Source organism: Bos grunniens, chromosome 13, assembly GCF_055505025.1.
Source record: "Bos grunniens cultivar Pamir isolate PY7600 chromosome 13, Bosgru_T2T1.0, whole genome shotgun sequence".
Taxonomy (NCBI): domain Eukaryota; kingdom Metazoa; phylum Chordata; class Mammalia; order Artiodactyla; family Bovidae; genus Bos; species Bos grunniens.
The window spans coordinates 8596108-8602288 of NC_141177.1; the positions used below are offsets into that span (position 1 = coordinate 8596108).

The window sequence follows — 6181 nt, forward strand, 5'->3', positions numbered from 1 at the left end:
GAAAGGCCCAGCTAAGATGGAGGGTTCTAGATGGAAGAGGAAGCAACAAAGGGGTGAAAAGATGAGACAAGCCTTCCCTTGAGTGAGTCCCGAGTCCATTGAAAGGGAGATAGATAAATGAGGCGTCAGGAGCTGGGTGACAGATGAAAATAGCTCGCTGCCTTCCTGGCCTGGGAGAAAGGGCCAGGGCAGACCTGAAGCTTCCCAGGTCATTGCTTCCTTGGTCATCGCCAGTGAACAGTTTCATCGCCCCTGATGGGTCCTGGGAGAGCCCGAGCCTGCAGTGACCTCAGGCTTGGTCCGAGCTTCTTTGGGGGAGGATGCCTGAATCTGAGGGCGACCCTTCGGATTCTGGGGGCAGCCCAAGGCTGGGGATGCTCAAGCTAAGGGTTAGAGTCTAGTTCCAGACGATGTCTGAATCTGGAGTTGTGCCAAATATGTGTAGAAGCCCACCCCTGGAGGGATGTCAGTCTGGAGAGTCTAACTCTCAGCTTGGGCCTGATCTTGGTTTAGGAGGCGTGAGGTTTAGGAGGCTATAGATCTGCACTGGGTGTTAAGACTGAGCTGAATCCTAGGTCTGTCTGTCAGCCCAAGCCTAGCAGCTATCAGATTTTGAGGTGAGCTTCGAATGTGGTGTTTGCTGACGGTGAACCTTAAAAAATATTGGGGTATCGGTAGATGATGGCTTTTTCTCACAATGGTCTGTGGATGCCACTCTGGGCAGTGCCGATCATGCAAACAGCTCAGTTGATGCCAGGAAAGAAAAGAATATATTGTGGCATCTGTGAGCCCAAATATGTTTACCCCGCATCTGAGGGACATCGTCTGTTTTAGGAGCCCTGTGTGTGAGGGTCCACACCAGCCCTGGGGTTTGGCTGGGGAAGGAGACAGGCGTCTCAGGGCAGTAAGGAAGAAGTCTTGGGGGCATCCCCGGGCAGCAAGTGAAGACGCACCTAGTTCCCCTCCTTTGGCTCTTCCTTTACCCTCTGTTACTGCACACAGTCCTCACATCTCCTGTCTCATCCTCCATCACCCACTCATGCCCCTCCTTCCATACCCCATCTTTGCCCTGAACTTCTCACTCTCCAGAAACCTCTTTTCTGAACCCCAAGTCTCAGGCACCTCCACATTTCTTCCCTGGGTGAGAAGGATCAAGCGGTGAGGGGGAGAGAAAACCCATCATCTTGTCCTCCGCCAACAGCGTTTAAGTAAATCCTACCCGAGTCACCCTTCAGGGCCTGGGAAAGGCAGATCCGATTCTTGGGGAGCTCAGAGGCCTGCTGCCTTATCTAAGCCTCTGGAACAGGCATTTTGCATTTATTCCCCCAAATGTGATGCCAAACTGCGTTCCAGCCCGTGGCTCCCAGCCATCTGCAGGGAGAAATCCAGTTAGACCTTGTATAATAAGTTCCTGACAATCTTGCCGAGGACGCTGGGTCATAAAAGTCTCCTGGTTTTATCGCCGGTAACAGACACGGAGTGAAATTAAGTTGTCTTATCAAATTTAGATAATATATATCCCTCTAGAGTCGAAGGCTCTGCATGGGGCTTTCATGGTATGAGCCCAGGAAGGGGACGGTGGGGGGATGCGTGCTCCTAGGACGGGGCGCAGGGCGGGGGCTGTGTGGGGGAGCCTAGCAGGACTGGCAGGCAGGAGGACAGAGGTACTGGCATCCCCCGTCTCAGTGTCAGCCAGGCCTGAATTTGAGACCTGGCTCTGTTACCTCTGTGCTAGCTGAACTTAGCTTCCTTTACTTCTCAGCTTCTGTATCTGTAAAGCGGGCATGGCGGTAAGAGTACCTACCTTCTGGGTTGAGGTGAAATTTAAATGATATGCTAAGGATGAACCCTGGTGGTCCAGTGGTTAAGAATTCGTCTTTCAGTGCAGAGGGTGTGGGTTTGATTGCCGGTTAGGGAATTAACATCCCACACCCTGCAGGACTAGAGAAGCTCCCATGCTGCAACTGCTGAGCCTGTGCGCAACTCGAGGAAGCCCGTGCGCTGCAACAAAGAGCCCACGCGACACAATGAGGACCTAGCACAGCCAAAAAATAAAATAAAACTTTAATAAACAAGATGCTACATGCAACAGGCTTAGTTGTTCTTATCCAGTGCATGGCATGTTCTTATTGTTCAGTCGCTCAGTCGTGTCCGACTCTTTGCGACCCCATGGATTGCAGCACACCAGGCTTCCTTGTCCTTTATCATCTCCTGGAGTTTGCTCGATCTCATGTCCATTGGGTAGGTGATACCATCCAACCATCTCATCCTCTGTCGTCCCCTCTCCTCTTGCCTTCAAACTTTCCCAGCATCAGGGCCTTTTCTAATGAATCAGCTCTTTGCATCAGGTGGCCAAACTATTGGAGCTTCAGCTTCAGCATCAGTCCTTCTAATGGATATTCGGGATTGATTTCCTTTAGGACTGACGGATTTGGGCATATGGTGAGTACTTAATATGTGTTGTCAGTGATTTGGAAATGGGAGAAGGGAAACAAGGGCTGAACACTGACATTTATCTGGTCCACTCTCTTCCCATTTTACAGGTGGGGAAACTGAGATGAGGAGTAAGTAGACAGTGGTCACACAGCAGAGGGGTTCCCAAGTCACCCCTTCAGGACTGAATCATCCCAGCTCTCTCCCACCCCAATTGGGGCCACCTTAGGGGCTGAAGTCTGACACCTTCCTGCCTCTGTCTATAACACTCCTGCCATTCAGGGCCTCACCCCAGGAAATGAACATGCATGGCGGGAGGCTTGGCTGTCCCTTTGCTGGTAGAATGGGCTCCCAGTGCATCGCCCAATGTCAGGCTTCCACGCCTACCCAGCTGTTCCTGGAGAACTTTAGCATCCATTTTTTCTTCTTCTTCTTCTTTTTAATTTGGCTGTACCGCACAGCTTGCAGGATCTTAGTTTCCCAAGCAGAAATCAAATCCAGTCCTGGCAGTGAAAGCACTGCGTCCTAACCACCAGGTTGCTAGGGAATTCTCTGGTCCTGGAAAACTTATCCCACTGTCCTAGGAGGGGGCTGTCACGCCCCAAACCAGTGTCTGCCTGATGGAATTGACCTGCTTTTCTCCCACACAGCTGGGATCCTTTCTGTGGCAACCTCACTCTTTGGCATACCTCCAGGGATGGAGAGCTCATGACCTCACCAGGCAATCGTTCCATTTTCCCCAGTCTGGGTGTAAGACAACCTCAACTCATCTGACTTCTAAGCTAAAACTCATTCATTCTAGAGCCACACCCTGGGACTTCCCTGGTGGTCCAGTGGTTAAGGGATGCGAGTTTGATCCCCGGTCAGGGAGCTAGATCCCACATGCCATGGGACAAATAAGCCTGCACATCACAGTGAAGACCCAGTACAGTCAAAACTAGAAAACAAAAAATAAAACTGCACCCTGTCACCACAACTTCTTCAGCACAGCCTGAGTGTATGTGAGCTTGGGTATGTTACTGGGTTTCTCTGTGTGTGCGCCACACCGTGAGTTCTAAAGGGAGAGGAAACCACACTGGTGCAGCTCTGTGTTCCCAAGGGACACATAATAGACCCAAAAAATAACAATAGCTGCCTTTTATTGAGCACTTACTATGTGTCAGGCATGAGTTACATGCATTTACTCATTTCATCTGCAATAACTCCACGATGCTGCTACCGTTGTTATTTCCAACTTAGGAAACCTGAGGCACAGAGAGGTGAGGTAAGCTGCCCAAGGTCACGCAGCCAGAACAGAGGAGAGCCAAAATTCGAGTGCAGGCCCCATGAGTCCAGAGCGATGACTCTTATCTCGCAGGTATTTCTGAAGATTATTTGGAATGCAGGAAGGAAAAGAAGACAGGAAGGGCAGACCCAGGTATGGGTGCCCATCTCTTCCAAGTGGACAGGACTCCTGGAGGGCAGGAAATATGTGTTACTCATCTCTCTCCCCCAGCATTTAGCACGTGCATGCGAAGTCGCTTTAGTCGTGTCCGACTCTGTGCAACCCCATGGACTGCAGCCTACCAGGCTCCTCTGTCCATGGGATTCTCCAGGCAAGAATACTGGAGTGGGGTGCCATGCCCTCCTCCAGGGGATCTTCCCACCCGGGGATCAACCCCCATTTCTTATGTCTCCTGCACTGGCAGCCGCGTTCTTCACCACGAGTGCCACCTGGGAAGCCCAGCACTTGGCACAACGTCAGGAGCTCAGTAAATGTTAAATGACAGTTTATTCATCACAGGTAGATTTTTCTCCCCCACACTCCCAAGAGCCCATGGCTCAGGAACTGAATCATAGTCATCTCTATTCAGCTGTCACTAGCCCATTCTGTGTGGATTTAAAAAAATACAGCCATGATCCTCTGAACATGGGTTGGCAAGCTAATGGCCCATTGTGCAAAAAAAAAAAAGAAAAAATCTTCTTCTGCCACCAGAAGTCTCAGGCTGACAAGTGGAGCCCCACTCTCCCTGGGCTGAACCTTCGTGCAGCACACAACCCACAGCACTGAGCTTGGCAATCCTGATGCGGCTCTCTGGGGCCCAGCATTGAGCCTGGACCTGGGCATGGTGTTTGTTGAATGACTATTTGCTGTATTTGCCTCTCTCCTACCCGGCTTCACCCGGAGCCAGTCTGAGCCCCAGGAGAGGCATTGGTGGAAGAGCCACCAGCTGGGTGTCATGCAGCCATGATGCTGACGGGGGAGTTTGCAGACATAAGAGAGAGAGACAGGGTCAGGCGTAATTGGTAAATATTTGTCTATCTAATCAGAGGGCCTTTTAATTAGCAATTTCATCCTTGCAACTGGTTTATCTTTTTTTTTTTCTTTCTGCGGGAAGTCAATTAAATGTAACAGATGGAGGAGAACATGGGGGTTTCCTTGCCACCCACCATCTGTCCCATCCCACCACCTCCACCCACAGCTGCACTCACATCTCATTGGTGGAGCCACCTGCCAATCACCAGAGAGGGGCGGGGCTGAGGCCTGATGGGCAGCGGTGTGTTCTCTGACCCCCAGGAAACCCTCCTTGATGCTCCCAGTCTCCCTGGCTACCTGGCACATCTAGGCTAATCCTGTCGGCAAGACCTGTGGCCCCAGGTCCGGAGACTCTTTGACAACTGGGGATCTCCTCTTCCTGACTACCTGGGAGCTAATACCCTTGAAGGTGTCAAGGTTTAGCTCCCAACGCAAGCGTGCCAGGGGCCCCATCCAGAGGGGACTCTCGACTAGTGCAACAAATCTTTACTGAGTGTCTGCTGTCTGCCAGACAATGTGTGGGCCACTGACGACATATATCAAGCAGTCTCTGCCCTTTAGGAATTTGTAGCCTATTGAAGGAGACAATTATTCATTCACTTATTCTCTGGATATTTATTAAGCACCGTGTGTGTGCCAAGCTCTGTGCTGGGTCCTGGGGACATAATGATGAATCCAGCCATTCCCTGACCTTAAATAACTGTGAAGCAGAGGAGACAGGCATGTAAATCCATGCATTTGATATGTATTTATGGAGTGCCTACATGAGCCGTTCTGGCTGTTGAGTACACAGCAGTCAACAACACAAAGTTCACGTCCTTTCTAGTAGGGGGGCAGGCAATAAACAGATGGATGTATAATGCCAGGGGTGATCAGTGATTTGAAGAAAAATAAGCATAATATTCTGTGGAATTGAACTGAGCTCTGGAATTAAAAATCCAGCATGTTTGGCATGACCAACAAAGACCCAGAGCACCGATCGCCTGATCACTCTCCCTCTAAGACCGTTTCTTGCCACTCCGCACCTCCCAGGCTACATTCCAGTCAGTCTGCCTTCTGATGCCTCCTCCAACCTGCTGTGCTCTGTCTGAGGTTTTAGCCTAGTCCATTCCCTCAGCCTGTCATATGCTTCCCTCTGTTCCTTACCTGACTAAACTCCGCAGCTGAAACAGCCCCTCTTCTGTCCCTTCTGGATCCCTCAGGCTCTGTCAGTTTCTTCCTCTGCGCCTCTGCAGCCTCAGTGCTCCCAGCATCCCAGATTCTCCTTCCAGTTTGATTGTTGCCGGGTACTCTTTCATCTTCCTCGTCCTGCCTGGGAGCCAGCCCAGGGCCCAGACCGTGTCCGTCTCACTTCTCTGCACTGTGTCGCTAGCACCTGGCACAGAGCCTGGCATATACCGCGTGTGTGCATGCGTGCTAAATTGCTTCAGTCACATCCGACCCTTTGCGACT

The 6181-nt window shown here is 51.0% G+C and overlaps 1 non-coding gene across 1 annotated transcript; it reads left to right on the plus strand.

Annotated features, from left to right (window-relative positions):
• Nucleotides 1–673: 673 nt before the first annotated feature.
• Nucleotides 674–760, plus strand: LOC147360096 (small nucleolar RNA SNORD35). The gene has a single exon (XR_015140067.1). It is a non-coding gene; the product is annotated as a small nucleolar RNA SNORD35 (small nucleolar RNA).
• Nucleotides 761–6181: the final 5421 nt, after the last annotated feature.